Genomic DNA, 25,614 nt, shown 5'->3' with positions numbered 1-25,614 from the left:
TGAAAAGATTAAAAATGTCCACTGGACTTTTGAAAAACTCGATACCCAAAATTCCACCAAACTTATCAAGTCTCCGTTAATGTGAATGGCTTAAACTGTCCTCTAAAGAGACATAGGTTAGTTGACTGGACACAAAAACTCAGACCAGATATCTGTTGCTTACAAGAGTCACATCTTAACTTAAAAGACAAATACAGACTCAGGGTGAAAGGATGGTCATCCATATTTCAGGCAAATGGTAACCAGAAAAAATCAGGTGTTGCAATTTTATTTTCAGACACAATAGGCTTTAAACTAAGAAAAATAAGTTAGGACAAGAATGGTCACTTCATATTTGTTAAGGGTAATACTCAATATGATGAGATTTCAAATATTAATATCTATGTACCCAACCAGAATGCACCTCAATTTATAAGAGAAACTCTTAACAGACATGAGCAACTTGATTTCCTCCAGCTCCATAATAGTCAGAGATTTTAACACTCCTTTGGCAGTGATGGTTCGATCCTCCAACAAAAAGCTGAGTAAAGAAATTTTAGATTTAAACCTAACCATCCAGCATTTAGATTTAGCAGACATCTACAGAACATTTTATCCTAACAAAACAGAATACACATACTTCTCATCAGCCCAGGGAACTTACTCCAAAATCGATCACATCTTAGGTCACAAGTCTAACCTCAGTAAATTTAAAGGAATAGAAGTTATTCCATGCATCTTCTTGGACCATCATGGAATAAAACTTGAGCTGAGTAACAACAGGAATCTGCATACTCATACAAAAACATGAAATTTAAATAACCTCATGCTGAATGATAGCTGGGTCAGAGATGAGCTCAAGAAGGAAATTGCCAAATTTTTGGAACAAACAACAATGAAGACACGAACTATCAGAACCTCTGGGACACCGCAAAGGCAGTTCTAAGAGGGAAATTTATAGCACTGCAAGCCTTCCTCAGTAGAATGGAAAGAGAGGAAGTTAGCAACTTAATGGGACATCTCAAGCAACTGGAAAAGAAAGAACACTCCAACCCCAAACCCAGTAGAAGAAAAGAAATAACCAAAATCAGAGCAGAACTAAATGAAATTGAAAACAAAAGAATAATACAACAGATCAATAAATCAAAAAGCTGTTTTTTTTAAAAGGTCAACAAAATAGATAAACTGTTGGCCAGCCTAATCAGGGAAAAAGAGTAAAATCTCTAATCTCATCAATCAGAAATGACAAAGACGAAATAACAACAGACTTGTCAGAAATCCAAAAAATCCTTAATGAATATTACAAGAAACTTTACTCTCAGAAATATGAAAATCTGAAGGAAATGGACCGATACTTGGAAGCTCGTCACCTTTCAAGACTTAACCAGAATCAAGTGGAAATGTTGAACAGGCCCATGTTAAGTTCAGAAATAACATCAACCATACAAAACCTCCCCATAAAGAAAAGCTTGGGACCAGATGGTTTCACATCAGAATTCTACCAAACCTTTAAAGAGGAATTAGTACGTATATTACTCAGCCTGTTCCAAAAGGTAGAAAAAGAAGGAAGACTACCCAACACGTTCTATGAAGCAAACATCACCCTGATCCCCAAACCAGGAAAAGACCCAACAAGAAAAGAAAATTATAGACCAATATCACTAATGAATATAGATGCAAAAATATTCAACAAGATCCTAACAAACAGAATCCAGCAACACATCAAACAAATTATACATCATGATCAAGTCGGCTGTATCCCAGGGTCTCAAGGCTGGTTCAATATACGTAAATGTATAAATGTAATTTAGCACATAAACAAAGTAAAAATCAAAGACCATATGATTCTCTCAATCAATGCAGAAAAAGCTTTTGATAACATCTAACATCCCTTCATGATCAGAACACTTAAGAAAATTGGCATAGAAGGGACATTTCTTAAACTGATAGAGGCCATCTACAGCAAACCCACAGCCAATAACATATTGAACAGAGTTAAATTGAAATCATTTCCATTTAGATCAGGAACCAGACAAGGTTGCCCATTATCTCCATTGCTTTTTAACATTGTAATGGAAGTTTTAGCCACTGTAATTAGGGAAAAAAAGGCAGTAAATGGTATCCACATAGGGTCAGAAGAGATCAAACTTTCGCTCTTCGCAGATGATATGATTGTATATCTGGATAACATTAGGGACTCTACTACAAAACTCTTAGAAGTGATCAAGGAATACAGCAACGTCTCAGGTTACAAAATCAACATTCATAAATTGGTAGCCTTTATATATACCAACAGTAGTCAAGCTGAAAAAACAATTAAGGACTCTATCCCATTCACAGCAATGCCAAAGAAGATGAAATATTTGGGAGTTTATCTAACAAAGGACATGAAAGATCTATATAAAGAGAACTATGAAACTCTAAGAAAAGAGATAGCCGAGAATGTTAATAAATGGAAAAACATACCATGCTCATGGATGGGAAGAATCAACATTGTTAAAATGTCCATACTACCCAAAGCAATATATAACTTCAACGCAATCCCTATTAAAGTTCCACTGTCATACTTTAAAGATCTTGAAAAAACAATACTTCATTTTATATGGAATCAGAAAAAACCTCGAATAGCCAAGACATTACTCAAAAATAAAAACAAAGCAGGAGGAATTACGCTACCAGACCTCAGACTATACTACAAATCAATAGTGATCAAAACAGCATGGTATTGGCACAAAAACAGAGAAGTAGATGTCTGGAACAGAATAGAGAACCAAGAGATGAATCCAACTACTTACTATTATTTAATCTTTGACAAGCCAAATAAAAACATTCAGTGGGGAAAAGATTCCCTATTTAACAAATGGTGCTGGGTGAACTGGCTGGCAACCTGTAGAAGTCTGAAACTGGACCCACACCTTTCAGCATTAACCAAGATAGACTCTTACTGGATTAAAGATTTAAACTTAAGACATGAAACTATGAAAATACTAGAAGAGAGTGCAGGGAAAACCCTTGAAGAAATTGGGTTGGATGAGTTTTTTATGAGAAGGACCCCCCAGGCAATTGAAGCAGCTTCAAAAATACACTATTGGGACTTGATCAAACTAAAAAGCTTCTGCACAGCCAAGAACACAGCAAGTAAAGCAAGCAAACAGCCCACAGAATGGAAGAATATATTTGCAGGTTATGTCTCCGACAAAGGTTTAATAACCAGAATCCACAGAGAACTCAAACGCATCAGCAAGAAAAGAACAAGGGATACCATTGCAGGCTGGGCAAGAGACTTGAAAAAAACTTCTCTGAAGAAGACAGGCTCGCGGCCTTCAGACATATGAAAAAATGCTCATCATATTTAATCATCAGAGAAATGCAAATCAAAACTATTTTGAGATATCATCTAACTCCAGTGAGACTAACCTATATCACAAAATCTCAAGACCAGAGATGTTGGCGTTGATGTGGAGAAAAGGGAACACTTTTGCACTGCCGGTGGGAATGCAAATTAATATATTCCTTTCGGAAAGATGTTTGGAGAACACTTAGATATATAAAAATAGATCTGCCATTCAATCCTGTAATTCCTCTGCTGGGCATATACCCAGAAGACCAAAAATCACATCATAACAAAGATATTTGTACCAGAATGTTTATTGCAGTCCTTTTCATAATTGATAAGTCATGGAAAAAGCCCAAGTGCCCATCGATCCACGAATGGATTAATAAATTGTTGTATATGTACACCATGGAATACTATGCAGCCTTGAAGAAAGATGGAGACTTTACCTGTTTCATGTTTACATGGATGGAGCTGGAACATATTTTTCTCAGTAAAGTGTCTCGAGAATGGAAGAAAAAGTATCCAATGTACTCACCCCTACTATGAAACTAATTTAGGACCTTCACATGAAAGTTAGAACCCAGTTACAACCTAAGAATAGGGGGAAGGGCGAAAGGGTGGGGAGGGAGGGTGGAGGTGGTTAGAGGGAGGTGAATTGAAAGGATCACACCTGTGGTGCATCTTACAAGGGTATATATGAAGCTTAGTAAATGTGGAATGTAAATGCCTTAGCAAAGTAACTAAGAAAATGCCAGGAGGGCCATGTCAACTAATGTGATGAAAATGTGTCAAACGGTCTATGAACCAAGTGTATGGTGCCCCATGATCATATTAATGTACACAGCTATGATTAATAAAATAAAAAAATACTTAGTTCCTTGAGAGATTGCACAAATCAGCGCTGGCATTAGGAAGGTAATTTGAAGGAGTACTGATATATAGGCTTAGCAGTAATTAGGAAGAATAAAATTATAATGAACGAAGAAGTTTCAAAGATGTAATACTAAGCAATGTTTGAAATGTTATTGAAGTTTAATTGTACTAGAAAAAATCACTAAAGTACAAGTTTTATTAGGAATAAATTTTCAAATGTTATTTTCAGAAAATAATAGAATTAAAATTTTTTTTAGTGCATTCAAGATGAAATTTCTTTACATAATATAATAAAACCCCATTGCTTTTTTTGTCTGGCTATTGCTAGTATACATGTATAGCATAAATCAAAAAAGTCATCTATGTTTGCTTTTGAATAATTGCATTTGTTTCAAATTCTTACATTTTTATTAATAATTCCAGAGAAAGAAGGTTCAGAAAAGAAGAAAACAAAAAAAGAAGCTGGAAATAAGAAACCTACACCAGGTAGCATTCTTTTTGGTTATCCACTCTCTGAGCGAAAACAGATGGCACTTCTTATGCAGATGACAGCAAGAGACGACAGTCCAGGTGATACCTACCATCATTGACTTAATTTGTAGCCTTAGTTTTCCTCAGACAACTCTAGCCTGTCTTAATAATTATTTTTAACTACTTTTAATTTTTATCTTTTCTTGGATTTAATCAGAATTACTTATGCCATGGGATTTAATCAGAATTACTTACACCATGAGTTTGTTATTTTATGATTATTTGTGTGACAGTTCATTGATTGGCTATATCCTCCATTAAATTAGAAGCTGTACAAGAGCAAGTCTTTGTACTTGTGGACATTCAGTAAATATTAAATAAAATAAATAATTTAGAAAGTGATTGATCCACCTTGAGAAATTTCTTGCAGAACTATGTGCTTTTACCTTTTTGATGACTTTTTTCATCTTACTTTCTATAAGTCTGCTTCTAGGATATAGTTTTCTTTTCAGTTAACTCTGTCAGTACCATGCCCTAACCAATTGTGCCACTGGAGCACTTCTTTTCAGTTAACTAGCATCCTGCTGATAAACTGGTAATCTTATCACATTGCTACTTTTAGAAGTAAGTGTGTTGATCTGTATTTTATTGCTTAAAATCTACTACATTCTTCTAAAAGGAAAACATCTGCTGTGTACTAAGTTTATTTCATATTTAATTTCACATTTCCAGTTAAGATGATGTGCCACGTGTATGTGTGTGTTTATTCATGTAGTGTATGCTCCAGAAATAAATTGGAGATGGATTACCAGCAGGACAAAAAGAGGGAACAGACTAAACAAACTGCTGATTTATTAAAAGGAGCTAAAAAGGTAGATAAAATCTAGTCCCCAGCTGGACTGAAGTAGTTATTACTATTCAGCAATGAACAAATTCAAAAGAAAAAAAAAATAATTGTATAGTTTTCATTCAGCGTGAATTCAAACATCTTTATTTAAGACTCCGGGTAGCATAATGGATCCTCTTGTAATGGATTGGAAAGATTTTTTCAATGTACTTTTTCCTATATTGACTCTTTTTACTTGGATGCAATGGTTAATTCCTTACAGTTTCTAAGTATCATAATTTCAGTTAAAGCATGAATGTATCTAAATATGTTTTGCTACTAAAAACTTTTTAGGGCTTCCTGCTTTTTGAAATAGTTATGTTATGGTTACTCTTAACCTTTTCCACCTTCAACTTGAGAAAGACTGTGGCCAAATTAAAGATTTCTTACATTGCTAAAATTTTAAATGTTTTCTATCAAATGCTGACTTTGAATTAGGTTTAATAGTTAAATGAAAAGACGTTTTAAAAAAACTTTTTTTTTCTCCAGTGCCGTGAACTTTTGTCCTTTACAGAATAAAGAATTAATATGTTAAGACAAGAAGTAAAAATCCTCCTTCATCTCCAGTGACCTCTGCTAAAGAGACAACCACTATTAACAATTTCTTATCTGTATTTCCAGGGATGTTTTAGGTGTAACCATACAAATATACATATATTTTTGTTATGGTTTGTCATAAATAGCATTATAAATAGTTGGCTATAGTTGGCTTTTTTAAGGCTAGCTCTTAGTTTTCTTTATTAATATGTATAAACTAGATTGGAAAGCTTTTAAAATATCAAGCTGTTTTCTGTCATATAGGTATTCTCAGAGTGTACAGTTCATTGTTTTACTCGTAGATCAATCTTTAGTTTTTAAGGAATTCAACAAGCTAATTTTCTTAAATAATTTGACCACAAAAATTATCAAACAATTAATTTAATCAAATATTTTCAAGTACCACTGTAAGTCAAGAAGTCTTCTAAGCAATGAGGGAGGATACAGTGATGAATTAGACAGACGAGGTTCTTGCTCAATAACGTTATGGAAATACTTAGATAGGAAACTGTAATTGAGTTAATGTGCTTTAATTCCAAAAGATAAACTTTAAACTTACTTCTTTTTAATGAATGAGTGATACTGAGAATTTCGATCATGTCATATTGCAACACTGATAACTTTCATAGATGTTTTTCTCTTAAAACATAGATTTTTTTCTCTTATTTATAACTTTCTTTTAAAAGTTATAAATATTCAGAATTAGTTAACACTGTGTGTGTGTGTGTGTGTGTGTGTGTGTGTGTGTTTTGAATTCTAAATTGATTAAGAAACCAGAGTTTTTTTTAGTAGTTCTGAAATGGAGCAGGAGATTTAGGGTATTTTATAGTTTAACTTTCTTGGTTTTTGATAATAGAAACTACAACAAATACCAAAATAAAGGAATCAAAGCAAAGCACAATTTCTGTAGGCCTTTTTCCAGGTCACCTGTATTTTTTGTTGACCTTTGATTTCATTTTTCATACTAAAACCATGGTGACTTTAATTTGTACTTAATATCAGAACAAAACAACTCTAGTGGTTTGTCTTTGTTAGAGGTGTACATTCCAGTCTTCAAGTTTGTTTCATCTAGGTCTTAGAATAATAGCATAACATTGTCTTGGCAAAATATATTTAGCAATTCATCAAATTACTCACTAAGCAAACATTTTCAGGATGCATACTTGATACATTTTTATTACTTTAAACAAATTTTATGAATTGACAGAATAAAACATTTTCTAAATTGGCTTGTGATACTTGACAAGCCTGAGGGGAATATCTATTCCATGTATTTGGATAAAGTTATTAATGTATCATTCAGGTCATGTTTTGAATTGTTAGGGTGAGAAAGTATTCCCTGTGTTCCTGGAAATTAGTATGTTACCAATAAAAACCTTTAAGGGTACAAAATATTTAGCCTATTTTGTTAACTTTCTTCTTTTTTGTACATTCCACACCAAATCATCCATCACAAACAACCCCAACCGAAAAGAAAACTCCCAGTTCTTCATCGCGACAAAAAGATAAAGTTAATTAAAGAAATGAACGTGGTGAAACTCCTTTACACATGGCAGCTATTAGAGGAGATGTGAAACAAGTTAAAGAATTAATAAGTTTAGGGGCGAATGTGAAAGATTTTGCAGGTAAGACAAGTAATATAGGACTAATATTCAAGAACTAAAATTTGAACAGATCCTGTTAAAATTTAATCCACATTTCTTTATTCCTTTTGCTGAAGTGAAAGACTTCTATAAGTATTACTACAAAACTTCTAAAGTGTGTATATAAAACCCAGATCTCTATTATAATTTCGTGTCAGTAATAACTCACAGTTTTGTGTATTAAACTTATATTTTAGTTAACGTATTACATTGTAATTCTTTATCCAATTTAGGTTCTATTCTAGGTGATTTTGAGTGATATAATGTTTTCAAAGTAATTAATTCATTCTTAATTCTATTAAGAATATTTGTTAACTTGCAGATGAGGACTGTGAGAGAATGGTATTGTTATTTTTATTTTCGTCACTCAAGTAGTATACTAGTGCATTTTTACTGTAAAGAGTACTAACAGTAAAAGTATGCCAGGAACAATATAGAAATTCCCTTTAATTTCACATACGACAGGACTCTATCCCCAGTTTCTTTCTCTTCCCCAGAAATGTTAACAATTAGAGGTTATGCTTTCACTGCATTTTCATAGTCCTATATGTATAATGAGGATATATATTTAGATAACAGACTTTTCAAAAATGAAATTACTTCTGTATTAGTCTGTAGTTCTGCAGCGTTAGCTATTAATGTCTTACAGATGTTCCTCCTATAAAAGGAGACCTACTTCATTCATGTTTAACAGCTACATAATAATTTTGTAGTATAAATTTCTATAGGCAACATGGTAGTAAAAATCCATATAGAAACATCTTTGTATATAGATAATGAAAACAGTTAAACAGAAGTGAAATTGCTAAATCAAAAGAGATGTATATTTAAAGTTTTGAAATAGTGGCTGATGGCCAACCAAAAAAACCTGTATAAATTCATACTGTCATTAATAGTATATGAAAGAGCCGTTTTCCTTATATCTTCACTAAAAGTGGGTATTATCAACTTATTAATCTGAAAAGTATAAAAAGAAAAAATCTTAATTTTGGATTTTTGGAATCAGTAGTGACAGTAAACATTTTTCTTGTGTTGATTATAAATTTATGCATATTTTGTGAATTGTCAAATCCACTACTTTGCCTGTTTTCTTTTGGTTTGGTACAGTTTTTAACATAAGAGCCCTTCTTCATTTAGACTAGGTTTTATTTCTCTGTCAGATATGTAAAGATTTTCACTGTGGCTTATTTTGAACTCTTGCTGTAATATTATACTGTGGTTTTATATAAACATATCAATTGCTCTTTTCATTTGTGGGTTTTTGTTTGATATTTAAGAAAGCTTTCTATTGTAGCACTATCTTTTTATATTTCTACTTTACAGATTTTATTTTTACATGTAGCCCTATTATACTATACCTGGAATTTATGTCTCTGGTATGAGGGGGGAAAGGTGTGATAAATAAGACCTACTTTAAAGAAAGATTAAGGGCTGGGCACAGTGTGGCTCATGCCAGAAATTACCCACACACTGGGAAGCCCATGTGGGTGGATTACTTGAACTCAGGAGTTTCTATTTTTTTCCTCTTTTTTCTTTCTTTCTTTTTTTTTTTTGAGACAGAGTCTCACTGTGGTGTCCTCAGTAGAGTGCTGAGGCATCAGTAGCTCACAGCAACCTAAAAATCTTTTTTTTTTTTTTTTTTTTTTTTTTTTGGTGGGTTTTGGCCGGGGCTGGGTTTGAACCTGCTGCCTTTGGCATATGGGACCGGCGCCCTACCACTTTGAGCCACAGGGGCCGCCCAGCAACCTAAAAATATTAAGCTTAAGCTATTCTCTTGCCTCAGCCTTACAAGTAGCTGGAACTACGGGCAGCCGCAGTTCAGGTCATTTTTGTCTGTTGCCTGCAGTCTTTTTAGGATTTCCAAATAGACTTGATGAGCTGTCCCACAGATACAAATTCATAATGAGCAATTTCTCTGGTATTAGTAAATGATAGCAACATCATTTTGACTCTTTATTTGGACTGACAGAACATCTGTGGTTGTGGTGAATTGGCTGATTTCCATTTTGCACTTTGACCCTTTGTTTTAGGATTGTTATTGTTATTGGTACGCCCATGTTTCATCACCTGTGATAACGTGGCCCAAAACATCATCTTGCCTCTCCAAAAGGTCTTGGCACACTTTGATTCTCTTTTGCTTTTGTTCATTGGTGAGCTCCTTCAGGACCATTTTTGTACACCTCTTTCTCATGCCAAGAGTTTTGGTTAACATTTTCCTATTTCTCTGTCAATGTTTACTTGGTATCCTGTGCTTCTCACAGTCAGCTGATGATTTTGATCCACAATTCAACAGATTTTTGCAATGTTTTCATCAGTTCTCATTACTGGCCACCCTGACCTCTCTTCATCAGTGATGTTTTCTCTCCCCTCAGAAAAATGTTTAATCCATTTGTACACTGCTGTTTTCTATATGGCATTATCCCCATAAACTCAGACTAACATGTCCCTGATTTCATTTCTGCTCTTGCCAAGTTTAACAAGAAATTTAATGTTTGTTCATTGCTCTAATTGAAGCTCTGACATTCTCACAATATACGAACACACAAAAGCAATAATGAATACCACTCAGTGAGTCACCACCACATATCAACACATACACAGCTGTAAGATGTTGATATACCAAGGTTATGTATGAAACTTTACTGAGCTATTTAATAACAGTACTGCCAACTGTAAGCCCACAGTCCCAGGTTCCCGAACTTAATTGTCAGACCCCATATTTTCTTCTTTGTATTTTTTAATGTTTTCTAATATTTCTTTTGTGAACATGGTACCTTTTTATTACAAAAGTAATTGAAATGATAAATTTTTTAGTTAAAATAAGTATTAAATTCAGAAAATATTGTATCAACAGAACAAAGCCTTTAAAACATAATGGGTTTGTTTCCTGAAAGACTAATCAAGCTTATTAGTACTTCACCTCCTTTTACCAGTCTTTTTCATAGTTTAAATGATTATAAATTGTCGAGTTTATGTTTATTGGATAAACTTAAGTAGTTAATACTTTTGTCACATAATTTAGCCCGTTGGAATATACTTGACCCTTGAACAACACAGGTTTGAACTGTGTGAATCCATTTATATGAAGAATTTTTCAGTAAATATATGGAATTCTTTGAGATTTCCAACAATTTTTAAAAATTCAAACTATGTAGCCTAGAACTATTGAAAAAATTAAGAAAGCGGTATGTCATGAATGTATAAAATATGTGTAGATACTAGTCTATTTTATCATTTACTGCCATAAAATATACACAGATGCATTATTAAAAAGTTAAAATTTGTAAAAATTTGAAGAGAATGGATGTCAGCCTGAACAGGGTTTTTAATGTAGATTAAAAGGGCCTTATTCTGGAAAAAGTATTCCAGAAAGGACAATTATTAGTAAGGAAGAAAAGTGAGCACCATTATTTGGGACATTAATGTATAAGCTAATTCTGGTGTTTCGTGCAAATGCAATTAGGTTAATGATCAATATTTATCTATAAAGTATTTGCTAACTCCTCCTGACTGTGACAGGACAAGGTAAACACCAGGGTCAGTCAGGAAGGCCTGAACAAGAACTCCTTTCTAGATTGGTTCCATCAGTGCTTTGTCCCTGAAGTCAGAAAGTATCTTGCCAACAAGGAACTGCCTTTTAAAGTTCTTTTAATATTAGACAATGCCTGTGGCTAACCAGGATCCCTTGATTGTAACACCAAAAGCATTAAAGTAGTCTACTTGCCCCCAAATATAATGTGTCTAAATCAGCTTCAAGATCAGAAGATAGAAGATCATAAGGATCTTTAAGGCTCATTACACATGGTATTCCATGGAAAAGGAAAAGAAAACACTGATAGAACATTAGGAAAAGCCTGGAAAGATTATACCATTGAAAAGATGGTATTGTATATTGTCTCCTTCGCTGTACAGAAGCTTTTCAGTTTAATGAAGTCCCATTTGTTTATTTTTGTTGTTGTTGCAATTGCCGTGGCAGTCTTCTTCATGAAGTCTTTCCCCAGGCCAATATCTTCCAGTGTTTTTCCTATGCTTTCTTGGAGGATTTTTATTGTTTCATGCCTTAAGTTTAAGTCCTTTATCCATCTTGAATCAATTTTTGTGAGTGGGGAAAGGTGTGGGTCCAGTTTCAGTCTTTTACATGTAGACATCCAGTTCTCATAACACCATTTATTGAATAGGGAGTCTTTCCCTCAAGGTATGTTCTTGTTTGGTTTATCGAAGATTAGGTGGTTATAAAATGTTAGTTTCATTTCTTGGTTTTCAATTCGATTCCAAGTGTCTATGTCTCTGTTTTTACCTACACAATGGGAAAGGATATTTGCATATTTTCAATCAGACAAAAGCTTGATAACTAGGATCTATAGAGAACTCAAATTAATCCACATGAAAAAAGCCAACAATCCCTTATATCAATGGGCAAGAGACATGAATAGAACTTTCTCTAAAGACGACAGACGAATGGCTAACAAACACATGAAAAAATGTTCATCATCTCTATATATTAGAGAAATGCAAATCAAAACAACCCTGAGATGTCATCTAACCCCAGTGAGAATGGCCCACATCACAAAATCTCAAAACTGCAGATGCTGGCGTGGATGTGGAGAGAAGGGAACACTTTTACACTGCTGGTGGGACTGCAAACTAGTACAACCTTTCTGGAAGGAAGTATGGAGAAACCTCAAAGCACTCAAGCTAGACTTCCCATTTGATCCTGCAATCCCATTACTGGGCATCTACCCAGAAGGAAAGAAATCCTTTTATCATAAGGACACTTGTACTAGACTGTTTATTGCAGCTCAATTTACAATCGCCAAAATGTGGAAACAGCCTAAATGCCCACCAACCCAGGAATGGATTAACAAGCTGTGGTATATGTATACCATGGAATACTATTCAGCCATTAAAAAAAATGGAGACTTTAAATCCTTCGTATTAACCTGGATGGACGTGGAAGACATTATTCTTAGTAAAGCATCACAAGAATGGAGAAGCATGAATCCTATGTACTCAATTTTGATATGAGGACAATTAATGACAATTATGGTTATGGCGGGGGAACAGAAAGAGGGAAGGAGGGAGGTGGGTGGGGCCTTGGTGTGTGTCACACTTTATGGGGGCAAGACATGATTGCAAGAGGGACTTTACCTAACAATTGCAATCAGTGTAACCTGGCTTATTGTACCCTCAATGAATCCCCAACAATAAAAAAAAAAAAAAGAAAAGATGGTATTGTAATAGAAAAGGCTATGAGAGGACAGAATGGTGGGTAATTCTAGCACTTTGGCTATGGCAGGAGGATTGCTTGAGGCCAGAAGTTCGAGACAAACCTGAGCAAGAGCAAGACCCTCTATGAAAAAATAGAAAAATTAGCCAGATGTGGCAGTACACGTATGTAGTCCAGCTACTTGACTGGAGCCTGAGGCAGGAGGATCCCTTGTACACAGAAGTTTGAGATTGCAGTGAGTTATGATAATGCCACTATACTCTAGCCCAGGTGACAGAGCAAAAGCCTGTCTCAAAAGGAAAAAAAAAAACTAGGCTCGACACCTGTAGCTCAGTGGCTAGGATGCCAGTCACATACACCAGAGCTGGTGGGTTTGAATCCAGCCCTGGCCTGCCACACTAACAGTGACAACCACAACCAAAACCAAAAGATAGCCGGGCATTGTGGCGGGTGCCTGTAGTTCCAACTACTTGGGAGGCTGATGCAATAGAAGTGCTTAAGCCCAAGAGTTTGAGGTTGTTGTGAGCTGTGACACCATGGCACTCTACCAAAGGCAACATAGTGAGACTCTTGTCTCAAAAACAAATAATAAAACCCCAAAACTTTGAAAGCCATCAAGTCCCAAACAGTAAATACCTGCTGAAGAAAACTGTATCTGAATGTTATGTATGACTTTCACAGTATTTACCTCAGAGCCAATCAAGGAAATCATGAGATTATGACAAAAATGGTGGTGGGTCAAGGGTTTCAAGATGCGGATTTTGAGGAAATTTAAGAGTTAATGGACATAAAAGAAGTATTAACAGAAGATGACTTGATGAGTGCTTCTGAACCATTACCAGGTGATGAGAAGGATTTAGAAGAACAGTGCCAGAAACAAGTTGACAGTCTGGCAGAAGGGTTCCAATTACTCAAAATTTTTTTGACTTTTTTTGTAATGACATGGACCTTCCTATTATACAGGCACTGGACTAAGGTAAATGGTGGAAGGAGGGTTGGTATCATACAAAAACATAAACATTTTTAGAGATTGGAAAAGCAAAAAAGTGAAATTACCATGTATCTTTTGTAAAGTTACGCCAACTGTGCCTGTCTCACCCACCTTTTCTTCTAACTCCACCTCTTTCACCTCTGCTACCCCTGAGACAGCAAGACCAGCCCCTCTTCTCTCCTCATCCTACTGTGAAAATGTCAGGGATGAAGGTCTGTGTGATGATGCATTTCCACTTAATGAATAGTAAACATGCTTTCCGTTTCTTATGATTTTCTTGGTAACATTCTTTATCTTTATTGTAAGAATACAATATATAATACATATGAAATACAAGATATGTGTTAATCAACTGTTACTGGTTAAGCTTCTAGTCAGCATTTGGCTATTAGTAAAGCTTTGGGGGAGTCAAAGTTACATGTGGATTTTGAATTGCGTGAGGGTTGGTGCCCCTAACCCTCATGTTTTTCAAGGATCAACTATAATACTATCTTGAACAATGCTTCAGTAAAGTTAATGTTTTTCTTAGATAACTTATTTTCAGTGGCTGCTGCTTTACTTATTTTTCCTCTTATATCATGTGAAATTTAGAATTCACATGTCACACGTAGGTTTGTATATGAAAAGCATGTAGCTTGAATTAGTGCAAGTGAATCATATGTCAAATTAATATTCTAACTTCAGGTTGGACACCACTGCATGAAGCTTGTAATGTTGGATATTACAATGTTGCTAAGATACTTATAGCTGCTGGAGCAGATGTTAACACACAGGGGTTAGATGATGACACTCCACTCCATGATTCTGCCAGTAGTGGGCACAGAGATACAAGTATGATAGAAAAAACAGTAATTCACATTTTTTAAATAAAAATTCAACCCATAGTTATTTTGTTCATTTTTTAGTCATATGATCTATGTCATAATTTCATTCATTGCTTAATCAACTCATCTATATTTTTTCTTCTACTTTCTAACTTATAAATCATAGTCAGATTTAGCCTTTTCATAAAATAATCTACTTAATTTGCCAATTGATTAAATATTTTGGAAAAATTTTCATTTCAAGACATTCCACTATCAGAGATACTGGTTAAAGTGTACTTTACATAAAATACAAATTTAATGTCATGTTGCCTGTCTTTTAAAAGGCATTTTACTTTAATTGAGACAAAAATGGAATTTGGAGGGAAAATAGAAGTTCAGTTCCGACCTGGCCAGTTTACTAGGCTGTGATCTTCTCTGAATCTCCATTTCCTCATCTTTAAATTAGATAATAAATAATACCTGTCAAAAGGGGATATTTTAAAGGAAAAAAAAAAGATACTCTACACATAAGCACATGTTGAAATCTTAAAATGTTACAGCAGTGTCAAAGGTAAAATATCAAAAAGCTGCCTTTCTATTGCTGCATTTCAAATATACCAAAATATTTTTGAACTAAAATTTAGATAAAAATGCTTTATTTTTCCATGTTTGTCAATAAAAACGTTTTTATTTTGAGGGAAGAAAAATGTAATCTGTAGCTATTAATTTTCTGAAGTTGGTCCTTGCTTTCTATTGGACTGTCCTTTCGGCTTCCTGGGCAATTTATACAAGCCTACATGATAGCAGATGCCCTGTCATTGTCTACTGATGCTCTTGTCTAGAGCCATGTTTCCTGCACTAGACTGCAAAAACCAGGCATATGGGCATTTTGTGTTGTACTGTGTTATTGACTCTGGAACTGCTTGTCCCATAAGAAATGCTCAATAAATTTAGCATTACTATATGTGTTAGTAGTTGGAAAGATACATAGGTGGATGGATGAATGGATGACTGAGATGAATGTTAAAACTTAATCCATAAGGCCTGACAGCATACAGGGTACATTGCCGGTTTGTCTTAGTTTATCAGAAACTGATATATTTTCTGGCTATGATATTTTAAATACTATACCTTTTGCCCCCCCTTTTTATTTAACATTATTGATTATTTACCAAAGATGAGTCATTTTCTGTAAGTGTGATATATAAAGGTTTCCCGATTTTTCAGTATAATTTTAAGAATTATGCTTGTGACTAAGACATGGTTTCTGTGAGTACATGTTTCTAAATATGCACATAATTGCAAAATATTTCCAGAAGCTGACCTTTGAGCTCATGCCTTTATAAGGACTCCATACTATTTCCAGTCTCTTTCCAGAGGGAGAGTGGCATGCTGTTTTCAAGGGGCCTTTCCTTTTCCTCCTCCCGGCATGCCTAGGATAGTAGGAGTCACAATTCACGAGCTTTGAGAGCTATTTTCTCCTTGTTCTTTTACATGTGCCTATGGAGGAGGGAAATGAGAGCTACCAAAAACTCATTTCTGCACACGTATGTCTGTTGTATCTATTACATGGGTCACTACAAAAGTTTCCAGACGCTGTTTTGTGGTCCTTATTTCACTACCAAGGAGCACTGTTGACAGCATCCTTTCTGATTCATCTGTGTAAGTTTCAACTTGCTTGGATAACTGATACTGCTGACAGAGCTTCATTTGTTTGTGTCCATGTGAATTTTACATTTTTTTAATTTTTATTTTATCTCAAAACTTTTGTAATGACTCATGGAAGAGCATCTGCCAGGATTTTTTCTCTTAGTAATAATCATGACAGCTTTATCCATAAAGTGTTTCTCAGATAGAAGAAGCAGAAAGATAACAAATTTATCAGCTCTAAATTGTTTATACAATAAGAAGGGATCAACATAGCTCATTAAGAACCTAATTTTTGATCCACCATTTCCACATGCATAGTAGTAATTAATCATACACATGTTTATGCTACCCTTATTCCTAATTCTATTTTAGATATCTTTTTGTCTTAGTATTTTACCTAGTTTTAATTTATTGCCTGTTAAATTTTAAGCAACTTTAAGTTGCCTTAAATCTTTTTTAGAATAATTGTTTGTATGTGTAAATAATCTGTAAAATGGTATATATTTTTTGCTAACATGTTTGAATCAACTGTACCTGACTTTTCATAGGCATGTAATATTAATTGATGACTTCCTGATGAGTGTAGAAAGCTATTAGCAATATCAAGATCCTTCATTTTGTTTTCTCATTCTAAGGCTAATGGAATGAGCCCCAAAATTTAGAAGTTGAACTCACAAAGATGTTCAGTATAGTATTATTTATAATGACTTAAAAGATTTTTGCCTTGGTTACTTCTCAAACCCCCTAAAATGACAGTAGGGGAAAATTTTAAAGGACATAGACTCACAAGGACAAGAAACAGAAAAAACATAAAACGATATCGGTTATCATCAGGGAAGGCTTCCTCCTTAGCACAGTGTCCCCAGGGCCTCATAATGGGGCCAGCTTTGCAAGAGATGAGGCAGCCCAGAAAGAGCAAGGATCTCCTCTCAGCAGCCCTCTCAGTCCTGGGTCCCTCACACCAACTTCCCAGGAAATAAGCTGGCCAACATTCTCAGCAGAGAGGCTGTGGCCATGTTCCCAGTGTTAACGTATGGGTGGGAGTAGGAAATGAGAGGATGTGGAGATGAAGGTGGGCCGGGAGGGGGAAGTTGGGAAGGTTGGGTATTCAAGTCATCTGGACCACTCTCACCTGCACCTGGACTCACTCCTGGCTTCTCTGCAGTAGCCATCTCCACTAATAAACGCCTTGCACCTCTCACAAGAGAATGAGGTGACACTGTATGGCTATTTCCACCATCCTTTAAAAAATTAAAACTCGGCAGCACCCATAGCTCAGTGGGTAGGTCAGCCACATACACCGAGGCTCACGGGTTCAAACCCATCCAGGGCCAGCTAAAATCAACAATGACAACTGCAACAAAAAATAGCCAGGCATTATGGTGGCCTGGGTCCCAGCTACTTGGGAGGCTAAGGCAAGAGAATCGCTTAAGCCCAAGAGTTTGAGGTTGCTGTGAGCTGTGATGCCATGACACTCCACTGACAGTGACATAGTGAGACTTTGTCTCAAAAATAAAATATAAAAAATAAAAACTAATAATTTTTTTCCTGAAAGTTTGGGCCAAAAACTTAGGTATGTGGTATATATGCAGGAGCACATTATACATCCAAAATACAGTAATTTGTTTTCTTTACACATTCTTACATTTTGAACTTTTCTATAATGATGGTCTTGAAAAAATCTTTATTATTCATTGTGAATCTTCACTCTTAAATACTTTGATTTGTTAGAAATTCCTGATTTATAGCATTGTGTTTTAAATGCATTTAACCCTTAATGGCCAATGCAATTAATATTCATCTATTTCATGTTACTCATTTAAACATTATTTTAAAAGACATAACAAATGTATTTTCTAAGTACCAGAAAACACCAGAATTATGTGTGAGGAATATGCAGATGAATAAAAACTTGATGCCATATGAATGTTACTGTATAGAATAAGGAAGGAAATGAGTTGTAATATGAATTTGTTTGATAGAACTAATCAGTGTCAATGGAAATAGACTAAAGATCAAAAACAAGAATAGATGGTTGGAAGGCAGAATCAGTAATGCTTGGCCACCTCTTTGATGTAGAGTATGAGTGAAAAGGAAGAATTGGTGATGACTCCCAGCTTTTTGGCTTTAGTGACAAGGCCAATTTTGATGCTAGTCATTGAGAATGGAAACAGATAAAATGTCAGGGTACACGTTTAATGAACTCTGTGTCCTATTGGCTTTAGGTTTTTTTTATTAAAATACACATATAATCAATTGCTTATATCCAATGAGCATTTGTTTGGATTTGGAGTTGAAGAGAGCTGAGAGCATAAGCAAGAGAATAAAAATGAATGAATGGGTTGCATAATTGTCAATTCAGACAGAGTGTTTGCTCCAAAGAGATGCTGTATACTTCAGTGTGAGAAAATAAGAACAGTGCTATAGGGAAACCATCATTGAGTTAGATATGTATAGCTCTTAGAACCATTTCATAGGATTGTTGGTAGCAGAGTCGGAGGTAGAAGAGTGAAGTGTCAATAGAAAATCACAGCTGCAAGGACAAACATCTTTTCAGGAGGTTGACTACGAAGAAAGGAAAGTTTAGCTAGCAGAGGAGGCTGTAAGTTTGAACACATTTTCTTGTCTTACCTATGTTTTATTTCTCTATCGCTATTATTTGTTTTAAGAAAAAAAGAGACATGAACCAGAAAGAATGGCTTCTTCATAGAATCCAAAATAAGTAAAAAAAAAAAAAAAAAAAGGAAAATTTAAAATATGTTAAAAAATGTAGAAAGAAAGAAGATTAAAAAAACACACACACACAAAAAAAAAAACGGTGACCAACTAGGTAGATCCTGATTATGTAGAGTGAGAAGTGTGTATTATTTGGTGGGGAGGCTGAGTAATGGTTCACCCCTATAATTGCAGTACTTTGGGAGTTTGAGGCAGGAGGATCACTTTGAGAACAGGAGTTCAAGACCAGCCTGGGCAGCATAGACCCCCATCTCCCATAAATTTTTAAAAATCATTTTGGCATGGTGGTGCACACCAGTATTCCCAGCCACTCAGGAGGCTGAGGTCAGAGTATCAGTTGAGCCCAGGAGTTCAAGGTTGCAGTGAGCTATAATGATGCCACTGTATTTCAGCCTGGGCAATAGAGCATAACTCCATCTCTAAAAACAAAAACAAATTAAATAATTTGGAGAAGGAAAGAGGGCCTCTTTAAGAAAAATTTTGACATCTTGGATACAAAATTAGAGACCTATACAGGGCCAGTGAAAGTAAAGGGCCTTGAAGTTTACGTTTCATTATTTTTATTTATTTATTTATTATTATTATTTTTTGTGTGAGAGATAGGGTTTCACTGTGTTGCCTAGGCTGATCTCAGACTTCTGGCCTCAACAATCCACCCACCTCGGGCTTCCAAAGTGCTGTGATTAGAGACGTGAGCAGCCTTGCCTGGCACTAAGCTTCATTAGTTCAAAGTAAATTCATACAAGTTAAAGATAGTTAAAATTCTGTGGGATGGAAAAGAGTAAAATTAAGAGCATTAGTAGTAATATTATCCTTAAGTAGACTAGAAATACTTCCTTTGATAGTCCTTTGAGAATATACATTTCAACAGCCCAGGGAGCTTTTTGCTATTGTTCATGGATTTATCAGAAGAACTTGGAACAGTACTTACTAATAGATACTCAGTAAATAATTGTTGATTTCTTTTTTTTTTTTTTTTTTTTGTGGTTTTTGGCCGGGGCTGGGTTTGAACCCGGCACCTCCGGCATATGGGACTGGCACCATACTCCTTGAGCTACAGGCGCCGCCAGTTGTTGATTTCTTGATGAAAGAAGAAGAGAAACAATGAGATTAACTGCTAAAATAGCCTAGTGTAAATTTTTATTTATTTATTTATTAAGATAGAATATTAACTCTCTCACCCTAGGTAAAGTGCCATAAGCATTATCGTAGCTTAGAGGAACCTCAAATTCCTGGGCCCAACCAGTCCTTCTGCCTCAGTTTCTCTACTTTTAGTAGAGCCGGAGTCTTGATCTTGCTTAGGCTGGTCTCCAACTCCTGAGTTCAAGCAGTCCACCCTCCTCAGCCTTCAAGAGTGCTAGAATTACCAGGTATGAGCCACCACACCTGGGCAGCCCAGTTTAAATTTTAAGAAAGAAATTCTTTGTAGTTTATAAGATTATCAGATTAGGGAATGTATGTCATTGAAAAGGGGATTTGAAAAGAATAGTAATGATTTAGACTATACGCTACAAGGAATGGGCACAGAGTAGTTGAGAGTAGGAGGGTATCAGGAATGTTACTAAGAGAATGGTCAAAATGATACAATCTATGAAGAAACTAAATGTTCCTACTGTTTAATGTTTCAGATAGTGAAACTATTACTCCTTCACGGTGGAAATCCATTTCAAGCTAACAAACATGGGGAGCATCCAGTGGATGTAGCAGAAACAGAAGAGTTGGAGTGGCTTCTAAAAAGAGAGGTGCCTTTGTCTGATGATGATGAAAGTGACACAGGTTTGTTTCAGATAATCAACATTCAGCTGTTTGACATAGTAATTTATAGATTATTCCAGATTGGTTTAGGATAAATGAAATGTGTGTACGTTAGAATAAGGCTTCTGGAATAGATTATTCCAGATTGGTTTAGGATAAATGAAATGTGTGTACGTTAGAATAAGGCTTCTATTAGAGTAATACTTACCGCATAGCCAAGAATGATGAAGTTATGTGTATTTATTTGCTACACATAACCTGTGTGAATGGAGTTGCCAGGTCTGTCCTCTTCCTGTATTTTTCCCTATATATTTCTGAGCTATTGCTACATTCAAGCCCACTGTAGAGTCTTTCCCTGTGCATCACTGTCATAGCTGCTACTCTGACTTCTTTATGGAGCTACTTACCAAACGCTTTATAACTTTTCTTGGCATTCGTGAGTCACCTTTGCAATTTTACTTTTGTGATTTAGGTGGTTGAATTCTAGTCATTGTTGTAGGATGGGGATAATTTTTTAAAAAAGAAAAATCTAAAACAATATTTTAGAAAGCTTTCAGTGTATTTGGATTTAAAGAAACATAAAAATACAACAGAAAAAAACTTCCTCGTGTTGAAGAAAGTCTTATTTATACAGATTGGAGTAGTTAACCATATTTTAGGCAGAAAAATCAATGAAAAAGAATTTTATCAATCTTATAAATAGCCGTGTCCTCACAAAATCTTAAAAATTCCTGTAGGTAGTTAGGAAATATTACTTTCATATTACATTATACATCAGAGAAAAAACAAACTATATTCATTTAAACTCAACCATTTCCACAAGACAACAGAACAACAACATGTTCAGTTTTGAGGTAGAAAGTTCTGGCCTTTACTTTTATTTTATATAGTACAGTTGAATTATCTTTGCATGTAAAGAACACACCTCCTGAATAAAAAACATCCTTATTGCCTTATTAAACAAAATGTTTGTTAATGTACTTTAACTGATTAAGAAATGATGCTAAATTATTAAACATGAATAAAGAAGCCATGGAATAAAAGTTCTGGCAGTGATCACTGACTGCAAGAGAGATGTCTAAAGAACTGGTAAATACTGTCAAATTGACTATAAATATTAGATATTACATTAAAAGGGAAAAGTGAAAAAAGTAATAACCTGGAATTTAAATACCAAATGACACTAACAACATTTGAAGAGAGGTGGCAAGTATAGTAAAGTCATCTTTCAAATTGGGAAGGTTATATGGTAATGATTTTTCTGTGATAGTTGAAAAAATACCAATTAAAAAATACTTTAAGAAAGAAAAAGGTACCCATTTTGTTAACATTAGACAAAAAATTAAATCCAAAAAATATTCCATGGCAAAAGGATGATTTTATGATAATAAAGGTGATATAATACAAAACAAAGATAAAATTTTATTGTCTTATTTAACATCAGATAACACTGTCAAAATATGTAGAGCAAAATTTGTTAGAAATGTAAGGCAGAATTGACAAACACAATACTAATTGAAAACTTTTAATGGATTTTCCAGCATATATGATTCCTTATTAAACAGAAAGTCTCAAAATTGCAGACATTATCAGCATAACCATTAGTACTTATGATATGAAGCCAGAGTTTTGCCTTATTCAGTAAAAGCACATATTTGTCATAAAATAATTAAGTAGGAATGAAAATGTACTGAGAAAATCAGGAGGAAAAAGCAAGAAAAGAAGAAAAGAGAAAAGCAAGATGTTAATAAAGAGTAAACTTTAATGATTTAGAAAAATTTTTTTCTAATATTTCTAAACAAAACAGCAGAATGAAAGCTCTAATCACTTGTCTGACAAGATTGAATAGACAGATGGCTAGCATATCTGATCAAGGAAAAAAGAATACAAATTCACAAACATCATTAGAGAGTAAGAAAATTGATAAAGCCACAAAATGTAAAAGATTCTGTTCTATTTCATTAGCACTGAAGAGCGAAACCACATCCCAAAACTATCCTAGCTTATTTGTTGTGAAGAAGGAAGTAGTGGACATTTGAAATCTCTCAACTTTTAGTGGGGACAAAATGTGTACTGATGCCGTGAAAATTCTTTTGACAGCATCCCCTTTAAAAACAGTCCTTCCTTTTAAAAACACAGGCGTTGATGATTCTGCGTTTTGTTATGGAACCAGAAAAAACCCTGTATAGCTAAGGCAGTTCTTAGTAATAAAAATAAAGCTGGGGGCATCAGCATACCAGATTTTAGTCTGTACTACAAAGCCATAGTGGTCAAGACAACATGGTACTGGCACAAAAACAGAGACATAGACACTTGGAATCGAATTGAAAACCAAGAAATGAAACTAACATCTTACAACAACCTAATCTTCGATAAACCAAACAAGAACTTACCTTGGGGGAAAGACTCCCTATTCAATAAATGGTGTTGGGAGAACTGGATGTTTACATGTAAAAGACTGAAACTGGACCCACACCTTTCCCCACTCACAAAAATTGATTCAAGATGGATAAAGGACTTAAATTTAAGGCATGAAACAATAAAAATCCTCCAAGAAAGCATAGGAAAAACACTGGAAGATATTGGCCTGGGGGAAGACTTCATGAAGAAGACTGCCATGGCAATTGCAACAACAACAAAAATAAACAAATGGGACTTCATGAAACTGAAAAGCTTCTGTACAGCTAAGGAGACAATAACCAAAGCAAAGAGACAACCTACACAATGGGAAAGGATATTTGCATATTTTCAATCAGACAAGAGCTTGATAACTAGGATCTATAGAGAACTCAAATTAATCCACATGAAAAAAGCCAACAATCCCATAGATCAATGGGCAAGAGACACGAATAGAACTTTCTCTAAAGATGACAGACGAATGGCTAACAAACACATGAAAAAATGTTCATCATCTCTATATATTAGAGAAATGCAAATCAAAACAACCCTGAGATATCATCTAACCCCAGTGAGAATGGCCCACATCACAAAATCTCAAAACTGCAGATGCTGGCGTGGATGTGGAGAGAAGGGAACACTTTTACACTGCTGGTGGGACTGCAAACTAGTACAACCTTTCTGGAAGGAAGTATGGAGAAACCTCAAAGCACTCAACCTAGACCTCCCATTTGATCCTGCAATCCCATTACTGGGCATCTACCCAGAAGGAAAGAAATCCTTTTATCATAAGGACACTTGTACTAGACTGTTTATTGCAGCTCAATTTACAATTGCCAAAATGTGGAAACAGCCTAAATGCCCACCAACCCAGGAATGGATTAACAAGCTGTGGTATATGTATACCATGGAATACTATTCAGCCATTAAAAAAAATGGAGACTTTGGGCGGCGCCTGTGGCTCAGTGAGTATGGCGCCGGCCCCAGATGCCGACGGTGGCGGGTTCAAACCCGGCCCTGGCCAAACTGCAACAGAAAAATAGCCGGGTGTTGTGGCGGGCGCCTGTAGTCCCAGCTACTCGGGAGGCTGAGGCAAGAGAATCGCGTAAGCCCAAGAGTTGGAGGTTGCTGTGAGCCGTGTGACGCCATGGCACTCTACCGAGGGCGGTACAGTGAGACTCTGTCTCTAAAAAAAAAAAAAAAACTGGAGACTTTACATCCTTCGTATTAACTTGGATGGAAGACATTATTCTTAGTGAAGCATCACAAGAATGGAGAAGCATGAATCCTATATACTCAATCTTGATATGAGGACAATTAATGACAATTATGGTTATGGGGGGGAAGCAGAAAGAGGGATGGAGGGAGGGGGGTGGGGCCTTAGTGTGTGTCACACTTTATGGGGGCAAGGCATGATTGCAAAAGGGACTTTACCTAACAATTGCAATCAGTGTAACTGGCTTATTGTACCCTCAATGAATCCCCAACAATAAATAAAAAAAAAAAAAAACACAGGCGTTGGCTTCTATTGGGAACAATAAGGAAGTATTTTGCTTTGGAAACAAATATGTTTTAGACTGTGCAGTATATTTATTTTTGAAATGAGTTATGTTGTCCTAAAATTAAGTTATATTTTCTTATACATCTTTTCATTTTTATAATTTCAAATTTAGTTTGTCTTATTTATTAAAGAAAAATCTAAAAGTGGGTGTTTAACTGGCTATTTTAAGAGTCTATGCTGTTTAAAGCAAAGTATAAATCAATGCTTTTCCAAATTAAAAGAAAATCTATATTAAGACAATTGCCATTCCTAATTTCCTTTGTATACTTAAATTTTCTTAAAAAGAAATTCATGTTAACTCAGAGGTTATCTAGCTGAATTATTTTCCAGATAATTGTAAGTATACTAGAATGCAATCATTAATAATAGTGGGTGATAAAGTGATGGTACTTCCTTGTTGGATTTGCTCTGCAGAGAACATTAAATTAGGGGAAAAAGAAAGATGCATTCCATGGACCAAGGAACAAGAGTGCTTGCTGATTCTGTCTATCTTCTGAACAGAAAGCCATTTGAATATAACTATAGCATAGAATGTGGAAGGTAGGGAACTTCTTTCTTTTGTTAAAAATTATTTTAATTTTACTAAAAGTTAGTAAATACAATAATAATTTGTAGGAAAATGTTACATACATGCTTTTTGTCCCATACTTCATATATAGTAGCATCTTAAATAAGTGATGAATTCTGAAGTGACCAGTGTAGTCCAGGAGTATACTATAAACCAGTATGCCTCTTAGATAGTATCATATTGTTTTGGTGTTTATT

General features: G+C 35.0%; 1 pseudogene; it reads left to right on the top strand.

Moving 5' to 3' along the window:
• The window catches only part of LOC128579125 (ankyrin repeat domain-containing protein 12-like), a 79,484-nt pseudogene extending 54,100 nt beyond the window's left edge, over positions 1 to 25,384 (top strand).
• Positions 25,385 to 25,614: the final 230 nt, after the last annotated feature.

The sequence above is a fragment of the Nycticebus coucang genome, chromosome Y (genome assembly GCF_027406575.1).
Source record: "Nycticebus coucang isolate mNycCou1 chromosome Y, mNycCou1.pri, whole genome shotgun sequence".
Taxonomy (NCBI): Eukaryota; Metazoa; Chordata; class Mammalia; order Primates; family Lorisidae; genus Nycticebus; species Nycticebus coucang.
This window is presented reverse-complemented; position numbering and strand designations above follow the sequence as displayed.